This window comes from Pseudophryne corroboree, chromosome 6 (genome assembly GCF_028390025.1).
Source record: "Pseudophryne corroboree isolate aPseCor3 chromosome 6, aPseCor3.hap2, whole genome shotgun sequence".
NCBI lineage: Eukaryota > Metazoa > Chordata > Amphibia > Anura > Myobatrachidae > Pseudophryne > Pseudophryne corroboree.
Genome location: NC_086449.1, coordinates 290,258,616 through 290,271,050, shown reverse-complemented (window position 1 = coordinate 290,271,050; position 12,435 = coordinate 290,258,616). Strand labels below are relative to the sequence as shown.

The window sequence follows — 12,435 nt, the reverse complement described above, 5'->3', positions numbered from 1 at the left end:
TTAATATTAGACCCAGATTGGGGTAATGGAGGTGTGAGGTGTGGTGCCTCTGGACTGGCTGAGCTGGATGGCTTTAGTGTGGCATACCTTTACATTCTATTAACACTTTTCACTTATTAATTTTCTAACACTATTTCTCTATTTTAATTACATTTCATGTTTGTATCACCCCCTCTATAGCTTCGGCTTCCTAAATACTAATTTATTAACACTATAGTTTTTTACACTGGTATGTCACGCTGTGCTTTCTGGCTCATTCTGGTGTTTTGGGGTGCCACACCCTGCACCTAGATATAGCGCTAGGGACCCCAAATATACAGAGAGGCCTTGATGCGGCTTTGGGGCTTAACCACACATTTGCGCAAATATGTGTAACGAAGATCTCTGAATTCTATTATCATGTGGGATTTATATCTGGTTACTGTTATCCATTCAGTGTGCTGGGGAAACAATTGCTTTTTTTCTTGCTCAGAAATACCCCTTCCTTTCGAGCACCTGAATGATATCACTAAGCTAATTGAGCATTTACCAATCTATATGTATGTTGTGAGAGGCAGAGAGGTTTCTGCATTAGGAGGAGGTGCAGGCCCTGACATGCCACATGGAGCATTATGGGGTTGCTCCAAGGTAAGTAGCTCTTAGCTTAGACATATTTTAGTAAGGAGCCATTATCATGTGACTCCTTGCTGGTTAATATTAGACCCAGATTGGGGTAATGGAGGTGTGAGGTGTGGTGCCTCTGGACTGGCTGAGCTGGATGGCTTTAGTGTGGCATACCTTTACATTCTATTAACACTTTTCACTTATTAATTTTCTAACACTATTTCTCTATTTTAATTACATTTCATGTTTGTATCACCCCCTCTATAGCTTCGGCTTCCTAAATACTAATTTATTAACACTATAGTTTTTTACACTGGTATGTCACGCTGTGCTTTCTGGCTCATTCTGGTGTTTTGGGGTGCCACACCCTGCACCTAGATATAGCGCTAGGGACCCCAAATATACAGAGAGGCCTTGATGCGGCTTTGGGGCTTAACCACACATTTGCGCAAATATGTGTAACGAAGATCTCTGAATTCTATTATCATGTGGGATTTATATCTGGTTACTGTTATCCATTCAGTGTGCTGGGGAAACAATTGCTTTTTTTCTTGCTCAGAAATACCCCTTCCTTTCGAGCACCTGAATGATATCACTAAGCTAATTGAGCATTTACCAATCTATATGTATGTTGTGAGAGGCAGAGAGGTTTCTGCATTAGGAGGAGGTGCAGGCCCTGACATGCCACATGGAGCATTATGGGGTTGCTCCAAGGTAAGTAGCTCTTAGCTTAGACATATTTTAGTAAGGAGCCATTATCATGTGACTCCTTGCTGGTTAATATTAGACCCAGATTGGGGTAATGGAGGTGTGAGGTGTGGTGCCTCTGGACTGGCTGAGCTGGATGGCTTTAGTGTGGCATACCTTTACATTCTATTAACACTTTTCACTTATTAATTTTCTAACACTATTTCTCTATTTTAATTACATTTCATGTTTGTATCACCCCCTCTATAGCTTCGGCTTCCTAAATACTAATTTATTAACACTATAGTTTTTTACACTGGTATGTCACGCTGTGCTTTCTGGCTCATTCTGGTGTTTTGGGGTGCCACACCCTGCACCTAGATATAGCGCTAGGGACCCCAAATATACAGAGAGGCCTTGATGCGGCTTTGGGGCTTAACCACACATTTGCGCAAATATGTGTAACGAAGATCTCTGAATTCTATTATCATGTGGGATTTATATCTGGTTACTGTTATCCATTCAGTGTGCTGGGGAAACAATTGCTTTTTTTCTTGCTCAGAAATACCCCTTCCTTTCGAGCACCTGAATGATATCACTAAGCTAATTGAGCATTTACCAATCTATATGTATGTTGTGAGAGGCAGAGAGGTTTCTGCATTAGGAGGAGGTGCAGGCCCTGACATGCCACATGGAGCATTATGGGGTTGCTCCAAGGTAAGTAGCTCTTAGCTTAGACATATTTTAGTAAGGAGCCATTATCATGTGACTCCTTGCTGGTTAATATTAGACCCAGATTGGGGTAATGGAGGTGTGAGGTGTGGTGCCTCTGGACTGGCTGAGCTGGATGGCTTTAGTGTGGCATACCTTTACATTCTATTAACACTTTTCACTTATTAATTTTCTAACACTATTTCTCTATTTTAATTACATTTCATGTTTGTATCACCCCCTCTATAGCTTCGGCTTCCTAAATACTAATTTATTAACACTATAGTTTTTTACACTGGTATGTCACGCTGTGCTTTCTGGCTCATTCTGGTGTTTTGGGGTGCCACACCCTGCACCTAGATATAGCGCTAGGGACCCCAAATATACAGAGAGGCCTTGATGCGGCTTTGGGGCTTAACCACACATTTGCGCAAATATGTGTAACGAAGATCTCTGAATTCTATTATCATGTGGGATTTATATCTGGTTACTGTTATCCATTCAGTGTGCTGGGGAAACAATTGCTTTTTTTCTTGCCTATAAATGAACCTATGCGGTTGTTTAGAGACCAAACCAGTTGATCACTACGAACATTGGCCCTCATTCCGAGTTGTTCGCTCGCTAGCTACTTTTAGCAGCATTGCACACGCTAGGCCGCCGCCCTCTGGAAGTGTATCTTAGCATAGCAGAATTGCGAATGAAAGATTAGCAGATTTGCGAATAGAAAATTCTTAGCAGTTTCTGAGTAGCTCCAGACTTACTCAGCCATTGCGATTAGTTCAGTCATTTCGTTCCTGGTTTGACGTCACAAATACACCCAGCATTCGCCCAGACACTCCCCCGTTTCTTCAGACACTCCCGCGTTTTTCCCAGAAACGTCAGCGTTTTTTCGCACACTCCCATAAAACGGCCAGTTTCCTCCCAGAAACACCCACTTCCTGTCAATCACACTCCGATCACCAGAACGATGAAAAATCCTTGTTATGCCATGAGTAAAATACCTAACTTTTGAGTAAAATAACTAAGCGCATGCGCTCTGTGAAGCTTGCGCATGCGCAGTAAGCGACTAATCGCAATATAGCGAAACTCGGCAACGAGCGAACAACTCGGAATGAGGGCTTTTGAACTTCAGAGCAGTGACTGAGATACAAATCCAGTGATGGTATATCCACACACGAGGCCAGCAAATATCCCAGCGTTACTATAATTGCTCACTAATGTTAGTCATAGTAAGTGTGAATAAATCCCGGCATTGTGCACCTCTGAATAGTGGATAAAGGAACAAATCCTTCTTATGTTGCTGGCTGGGAAATGCACACAGTAAAGAGCTCTTGGTAGTGGTTGGAAAGAAACAAAGCAGCTAATGTCATAAATACAATGTCTCAAATGTTCCAACTGTTCGTATCAATGAGTAAATTATACAAGCAGTGCTTTGATAGCTGTTGGAAAGTAGATAAATAACCCTGTCTGGCTCAAGAATAAGTGCTGAAATGCTGTATGTTTGTATAATTCAGAGAGGTACGGGGTATATACGATACCAAGACCAGTGGTAGTGCTGCCGCTGGGAGTCTCGCTTCCGGCCGTGCATAGGCTCCGGGGGTTGCAGCGGCATGAGGCCGTAGTCCCGCTCTCAGTGAGAAGTAGCTTTGAGGCCATTGCCTGGTGACTGTCTAGAGATTCTGGCTAGTGCGATCACTTATGCGCATCACGTGATCGCAGTGTCCTGACGTACGTTTCGCAAAATGAGCTTGATCACAGGGCGTAATGTGATCACTGAGAGTTTCAGTTTTTAAAGATCAGTGCTGGTAGTTGATTGAATATTCTGTATGATAGACACTTGATCCACCCACATACGCCAACATATTCCTCGGATGGTGGGAAAAAGAAATTGTCTTTAAAGATAATAATGACATTTTCACAGCCCACATCATTATGTGGAATAGATATATAGACGATATCCTCATGATTTGGGAAGGTGATTTACAGCTACTGCATCAATTCATTGAACACCTGAACAAAAACGATCTCAATATTCGTCTCACACACAGTATAAGCCAGTCAGAACTACTGTTTCTGGACCTGATGATTTATAAGAATTCAGAAGGAATGATTGCCACAAATCTATACCGAAAAAGCACAGCACCGTACCTCTCTGAATTATACAAACATACAGCATTTCAGCACTTATTCTTGAGCCAGACAGGGTTATTTATCTACTGTCCAATGGCTATCAAAGCACTGCTTGTATAATTTACTCATTGATACGAACAGTTGGAACATTTGAGATATTGTATTTATGACATTAGCTACTTTGTTTCTTTACAACCACTACCAAGAGCTCTTTACTGTGTGCATTTCCCAGCCAGCAACATAAGAAGGATTTGTTCCTTTTTCCACTATTCAGAGGTGCACAATGCCGGGATTTATTCAAACTTACTATGACTAACATTAGTGAGCAATTATAGTAACGCTGGGATATTTGCTGGCCTCGTGTGTGGATATACCATCACTGGATTTGTATCTCAGTCACTGCTCTGAAGTTCAATGTTCGTAGTGATCAACTGGTTTGGTCTCTAAACAACCGTATAGGTTCATTTATATCACTAGCAGTGACCTGCTGGCAAGCACAATGCAGAGGCTCTTTTTCTTATAACAGTGTGATGAGCAGTTGCAGGTTCTGGACACAAGTGCTATGATTTAGCATTTCTCTATTGTAGTACTGAGGGGCCATTCACTTGATATTTATATATACCATTGTCAATTTCCCTGCTATATCTGCAGTTTGTGCAGAGTAATTTTACTTGGCACTTAGATACATTATAACTTAATTTGTCCGTACTGGTGTTTCTAGGATTTATTCAGGAGTATAAGGCAAGTCCAATTGTGGATGCTATGTGGTTTCAAAGAATTTTCCCACATAATAGGCCTTTAATCTACCTGTGTACTTTCTCTGTGGCTGACGTGTCACATGGTGACTAGTCAGGTGATTACACACAATCTCTTATGTTCCTGGCATTGACGCTACACATGTTTCTAAACTGCAATACTGCAGATATATAGTGGTTATACTATATATAATTGAAGTGACCAAAGAGGCGAACTTAATTGCGGTCATACCTCACTGGAGATGCCCAATATCTTCTGACCTTGGAAGCTAAGCAGTGAAAGGCCGGGTTAGTACTAGGATGGGAGACCACCTCTGAACACCCTGGTACTGCAATAAATTGGCTGCCTAACATAGTGTCACTCACACTTATACCACTTGGTACTCGGTTTCACATGACCAGTGATTTAATTCTCTGCGTTAATAATGATCCAAAATGGATATCTGCAGAATAAATGATGGTCATATATCACATGAGAGATAATGTGCAATGATGTTATAATATAAGTACCACAGATATCAATTTCCGGCATTTTGCAGATTGTGATATTGATATCACCAATTATATAGAACTTCTTTTCATATTTTCGCGAAGCTATTTTGTTCACATATAATTACTCCTAAAATTTAATTTTAATACTTACTCATTAAAAATGTTCTTACCAGTATTAAATATGTTACATTTTCACCCTCTGAATTAGAGTGCTCCCACAAAAGAGTCTACTTTCCAAATACTTCTCCTTTTTGGTTTCCTCGCTATAACACATGGTGCAAGACCCTGGGGACAGCACCACAGCAGCACCTGGTGTCTGCATGTGCCCTATAGGGTGCTTGGAATGCACCCTACAGTCAGTAGCACTACTGCATAGCCACTTGGACGCTCAGGGCAGCTCTCTACGTACCAGAGCAGGACCCTAGACATTATGTCATGATGTCACAGGTTTAGCAGGTGGAGCCATCACAGGGTACACTGCAGCCCTGTTATGGTGCTGATCACAATGCCACCTGACTGTCATTATTACAGGAAGAGTGCATTACAATGACCCCTGCCAGGGCGCAGGCTATCATTATAACTGATAGGCCGCATTACAATAGCCCCTGCCAGGGTCCGGCATCATTATTAAAGGCAGGATACATCACACTGTCACCTGGCTGTCATTATTACAATCAGGATCCATCACTATGACCCCTGCCAGGTTCCAGACTGTTATTATTACAGGTAGGGCACATCACAATAGCCTCTGCCAGGACCCAAGCTGTCATTATTACTGGTAGGATGCATCACAATGGCCCCTGCATGGGCCTAGGCCAGAGATTTTCAAATGCTGTCCTCAAGGCACCCCAACGGTCCAGGTTTTAGGTATATCTATGGCTCAGCACAGATAGTTAAATCAAATTGACTGAGGTGCTAATTAAGTCACTTGTGGCCAAGCATGGATAAACTTAATCCCTGGACAGTTAGGGTGTCTTGAGAACTATGTTTGAGAACTTCTGGCCTAGGCTGTCACTACATGTAGGGTGCATCACAATGGCTCCTGCCAGGTTTCAGGCTGACATTATTACAGGTTTAAGGGGTGGGGCCAGCATAGGACACACAACGGAGACGTGGGACGCACCCGAGTGTCACCCTTCCAAGGGGTGACACCAAAATGCTGACTCCTCTGCAATGACAGTTGCCAGGTGTTACCATGTGACATTATCCTGCAACACTCGCTTCATGTCACTGAGGAATTGATATGCCCTGGAGAAAAGTAATCGGGGGCTTCCTGCGAGGCCATGCCCCCTTTAGTGATGTCAACAGGGATCCATTAGGCCATGATCCTTGTATGCAAAGCCCCACTCTCTTTTCAAAGGCACACACAGATTTGAATAATGTACATACTGTAAAGCTGGGTACACACTAGGCAATTTGTATTATTTATTTGGATGATAACGACATTTCTGCGCAATATTGTCCAGTGTGTATGCACTATTTTGTCAACAATGTGCACCCCCATGGGTCGTTGATGAGGTCTGCTGTCATCCGTACATGCAGGTCAGTTTTGACTATATCATCTGAAACTGCATGTTTGGGGTGGTGGCAGGATGACGTCTCTGAACGATATCGTTATCGATATATTTCAGTGTGTATGCACTGTCTTGTTTGCCCAGGGGTTCAAGAGCAAACACTGACGATATTGCTCTTGGAGCATATCATCTAGTGTGTACCCAGCTTAACACTGGCCAATCATTTTTCAAAATTATATATAGTGGCAGATGCTCAATTAGCCCAGTGATATCATTCAGGTGCTTGAAAGGGAGGGGTATTTCTAAGCAAGAATAAAAGCATTTTGTTTCCCCCAGCACCCTGAATGATAGCAGTAACCGGATAAAAATCCCACACAATATTAGAATTCAGAGATCTCGGTTACATATTTTTGCGCAAATGTATGATTAAGCGCCCAAGCCGCGTCAAGGTCTCTCTGTATATTGGGGGTCCCTAGCGCTATATCTAGGTGCAGGGTGTGACAAAAGTATTTTCAAAAGTTGTCTGCTTCTGAGATGACTTGCGTTATTTCTTATGTATTTTGATGTGCTGAACTCAAATATAACAGTTCATATTGCTTACTGGCTCTTGTTTCAAAGATACAAGAGTTAAGTTGTTTTCATTATTTCATTACAGCCTCACAGCAGTGAGGTCATGGGTTCAATTCCCACCATGGTCCTAATGGTATCCAGACTCTGGGTCGACAGCACTTAGGTCGACACACCTTAGGTCAACGCCTATTGGTTGACAGTGACTAGGTCAACACAAGAAATAGGACATGAACAAGGTCAACATGGAAAAAGGGTGACATGAGTTTTTCACCTTTTTAAAAAACTTTTCCATACTTTACGATCCACGTGGACTTCATTTGGGAACGGTAACCTTGCCCAAAGCATGGCAAGTGAAGCAAGCCATGCGAGGGGACACGGTGCTCTAATTGGGGTTCCTGGTCACTTTACGAAGAAAATGACACCCAAAAAAACATAAAAAACTCATGTTGACCTTTTTCATGTCGACATTGTTCATGCCGGTCTAATGGGCGTGTCGACCTATTCCCTGTGTCGACCTGCTCACTGTCGACCAATAGGCATCGACCCAGGGCCGGCGACAGGGGGGGGTCAAAGGGGACACTCTTCTGGAGGGGTCTGCAGTGCAGTGTTCGGGTACTGGGGAATGCAGATCAGGTGACTCTACGGGTAAGAGTGCCTTGGTGAGGGGGTACAGGGCTTTAGGATGGGGTGGGGGAGCTGGGAATGCAGCATAGAGTAATTGAGGAGAGACAGACTGTGGGGTGTGTGGAAGGAGAGATTTTTATATTTGTGTAGAAATAAATAAATCGGTGAAAAGGTGGTACTTAGCGCTACACCAAATGAGTGAAAATAAAGAGAGTCTTAGTCCAGAGACAGTGGTAATGTCCAATTTCTCTTCTCCAATCCACACTCCCTCTGACAGGGTGGCAGCCGTAATCCAGGTGACCGGTGTTCAGTCGGTCTGTTTTGATGGATCTAGAAAGAAGGTGAAAACAGCGCCTACTAGTGCAGTATATTAGGATCCTTCAAATGAAAACCTCCACCAGTTCAATAACACCCTTAGAAAAACGCAAGTACCATCATGAGTGGAGTTAACCACTTCATTAAATCGCACGCTCTCAAAATGGGAATTCACGAACTGGATAGATTTCTCCCTTCAGCTCCAGAACCTCATGGTACTTCTTGTGAAACTTTACTCCTAATGGCTGGAGTGGAGTAGATTTTTGCTAGGTGCAGGAAGGTGTCACACTCTGTTCGCACATATCAAAATTGGATTTCATGTTGTCCAAGATGTCTAACCAAGCTTCAAGAAGTGAATACTGTTGGTTTGTGCTTTTAGACAGCATAAATACAAGTGAAAATATATTTCCTAATGCATATAGTTTAATGGCAACAGTCCACCCAGAGATATCACTATGCCGGGCCCCAAGATTTCTGTTGCCGGCCCTGCATCGCCCTAATGTGTGTCGACCATACCCTGTGTGGAGTTTGTATATTCTCCCTGTACTTGCAAAGGTTTCCTTCCACATTTCAAAAATATACCGGTAGATTAACTGGCTCCAAACAAAAAAAATAAACTCTAGTGTACTGTACATGGACAGACTAGATGGGTCAAGTGCATACCTCCCAACTTTTCCTGGATCCTCAGATGGTCAAAATTGCGCACTGAAGGAGAGCAACTGAATTTAGGGGGCGTGGTCTTGTGGGTAGGGGCCATGTCCCACAGTCACGGCACTTCCTGCGAGGCCACTCCCCCACTTTTGCCAGTGTGGTCTGTGAGTTGCTGTCATGTCCCCTGTGCCTCTCTCCCAGTCAAGAAATGCTGTGCAGATGCGCATCTAGAATAATGGGACTATATAAATGGCGTACATAGAAGATTTTAGTCCTTAATCTATATCTACTCTACTCTTTTTGGCTTCTCGCATGTGGCCATTAAAGGGAAAATCTGGTGTCACTGTCCAGCAATCGTCTGCAAGCATAGCTGGGCTCCATTTGCATTGATACCAGCACGGCTTGGAATGCAGTTATGTGACCGGCGGTCGGGAGACTGCTGGTCACTATACCGATAGCAGAATCCTGCCCGGTGGAAAGCCTGACAGTCGGCATGCCAACTGACAGAGGCTATTCCCACTCGTGGATGTCCACAACCCCCATAGAGTGGGAGTAGAACCTGTGGTGAGCTCAGCAAGCAACCGAGCCCGCAAGAGGCTTTGTTGCGCTCGCTTCCCCACCGGCAATCTAAACACTGGGATCCTGGCATCTGAATGGTGCCCAGTGGTACCCCAACTGCCGGATACCCATGCCCAAACCACACTGCTCCTACCTTCTTGTAGGAGGGGGGCTGCCACTACCTGTGCCATGCCCTGAGATAAGAGAGATGACACAGCCATGGCCAGCCAGTTCCGGGCACCTGCACAATGGATCTGGCATGTGCATAAGAGGCCACGGGACTGCGCATGTGCAAAACACTGGCTTCTGTGGACTGCATTGGCTGCAGCCCATAGAAGCGGGCTAGGACTGCCCAAAAGGCAGGGAGTGGCTTCTTACTGGAAGCACTCTCTCTGCTAACCGCAGCCCAGTCTGGCAGTCTCAGAGGAAGGAAACACCTCCCAATGGTACTACCTGTCCTGCGGGTGACTGGCAGGTTGCACTTCTGTAATACCCCTAAGTAGGTGCCGGAACATGAGACTGAATGTGGGCTACTTACAATGACCAGGTTTGGGGTATGATCAGAGAGGCAGGCCTTTAGGCAAATTCTCCCCTCAGACTCAATGAACAAAAACAGTATTTCTTCAAAAACAGAGGGGGTAATTCCAAGTTGATCGCAGCAGGATTTTTGATAGCAATTGGGCAAAACCATGTGCACTGCAGGGGAGGCAGATATAACATGTGCAGAAAGAGTTAGATTTGGGTGGGTTATTTTATTTCTGTGCAGGGTAAATACTGGCTGTTTTATTTTTACACTGCAAATTAGATTGCAGATTGAACACACCCCACCCAAATCTAACTCTCTCTGCACATGTTATATCTGCCTCCCCTGCAGTGCACATGGTTATGCCCAATTGCTAACAAAAATCCTGCTGCGATCAACTTGGAATTACCCCCAGATTCTCAATTTATTAGATATAGGAATGAATGAGCCGTTTTATAACAACAAAAACAGTCTATGTAATTAATCAACATTAATAAAAATGGTTCAGCACAAGTAGGTTACATAGGTACTTGTGGTGCACCAGCTTAGATTTCTCTTATGTCCTAGTGGATGCTGGGGTTCCATTAAGTACCATGGGGTATTAACGGGTCCCTTGGGAGCCATGGGCACTTTAAGAGTTTAACAGTGTGGGCTGGCTCCTCCCTCTATGCCCCTCCTATCAGACTCAGTCTAGAAAATGTGTCCGGAGTAGCCTATCACAGCTATGGGAGCTTTTAGAAGTTTTTCTAGTTATTTTCTGAGTTCAGGGGGTAATTCCAAGTTGATCGCAGCAGGAAATTTTTTAGCAGTTGGGCAAAACCATGTGCAGATATAACATGTGCAGAAAAAGTTAGATTTGGGTGGGTTATTTTATTTCTGTGCAGGGTAAATACTGTCTGCTTTATTTTTACACAGCAAATTAGATTGCAGATTGAACACACCACACCCAAATCTAACTCTCTATGCACATGTTAAATCTGCCTCCCCTGCAGTGCACATGGTTTTGCCCAACTGCTAACAAAATTCCTGCTGCGATCAACTTGGAATTACCCCCTTAGTTAGGTACAGGCAGGCTGCTGGCAACAGCCTCCCTGCTTTGTGGGACTTAGGTGGGGAGTAGGAACCAACTCTAGAAGTTAATGGCTCTTTATCTCTGCTAACAGGACACTGAGCTCCTGAGGGTGATGATCGCAAGCCCACAAGGCGACCGCTCACTCCCGCAGCACGGCCGCCACCCCCTAACAGAGACATAAGAAAGAAGAGTGGTGAGTACAGCCGGAGAGCGGGTCGCCGGCGGGAATGGCGGCACAAGGGTGGGAGCACAGCTCTGACAGGCTGCGCTCCGGAAGGCTCAGCGGCACACTGTGTACGGCGCTGTAAGGGGCGTCCTGGGCCAGCGCAATCATCCTACCCTGGTCAACACTGCTAACAGGCGCTAATCCCGCTGTTAGTGAAAAAATACCTCAGGCCAGTATAATACAATAAGTGCAGGAAGACGCCCCATTACAGGGGGCGGGACTTCTCCTCAGAGCGGATCAAGCACTCACCAGTGCCATTATCTCCCTGCAGTTCATCAACAGAGACGCTTGCAGGGAGCGCTGCCCTCCACATAAGTAACACTGTGTTATAGATACGGGGGGAGTGTAATTCGATACTAGCTACCATGTAAAGGTTCAGCTAATCAAAGGTTTTTTTTATCATAATAAAAGCCTATAAGGGCGCGGTGTGTCTGGCTCCTTGAACTCTGTGACTCTCTGAAGGTATTCTGGGGGGGAAATTGTACTGACATTTTCCTGTGTGTATGTGTAACCTACTGTACCATATTTGGGGGACTTTGTCCTGTAATGCAGAATGTATATCTTCTCCTGGGGAGTCTATACCATGCTGAAAACTGTACAAATTCTCAGGCTTTGGTGGCAGATCCCCCTGGGGTGGCCTCCATTAGGTGTACTTTCACATATACTTTCCCAGAGATGTCTGGGGAATCAAATCCAACAGCTGTGCCTCTCACCCCAACTACGTACCCTGAAAAGCATACACTTGCTATATAATGCAACTGACATATGAGGGGTGCAACATATAGTTTGAGGCTAATAGGGATGAGGAATATTATATTTATATATATATATATATATATATATATATAAATATATAAAAAATAAATGCCTTCCCACTATTTAGGGCATTAAACTCCTTATTTGGGAAAACCAGAGTATACCCAGAGTTATTATCCACATCCCTAAAGAGTGTCTAACTTGTCAAAGAAGGTTGTGTTACCTGTCCCTGGTACATCCTCCATAAA

At 44.1% G+C, this 12,435-nt stretch overlaps 1 pseudogene; it reads left to right on the top strand.

Moving 5' to 3' along the window:
* The first annotated feature begins 5,104 nt into the window (after positions 1 to 5,104).
* LOC134937173 (5S ribosomal RNA) lies at positions 5,105 to 5,224 on the top strand (annotated as a pseudogene).
* The last annotated feature ends 7,211 nt before the right edge of the window (positions 5,225 to 12,435 follow it).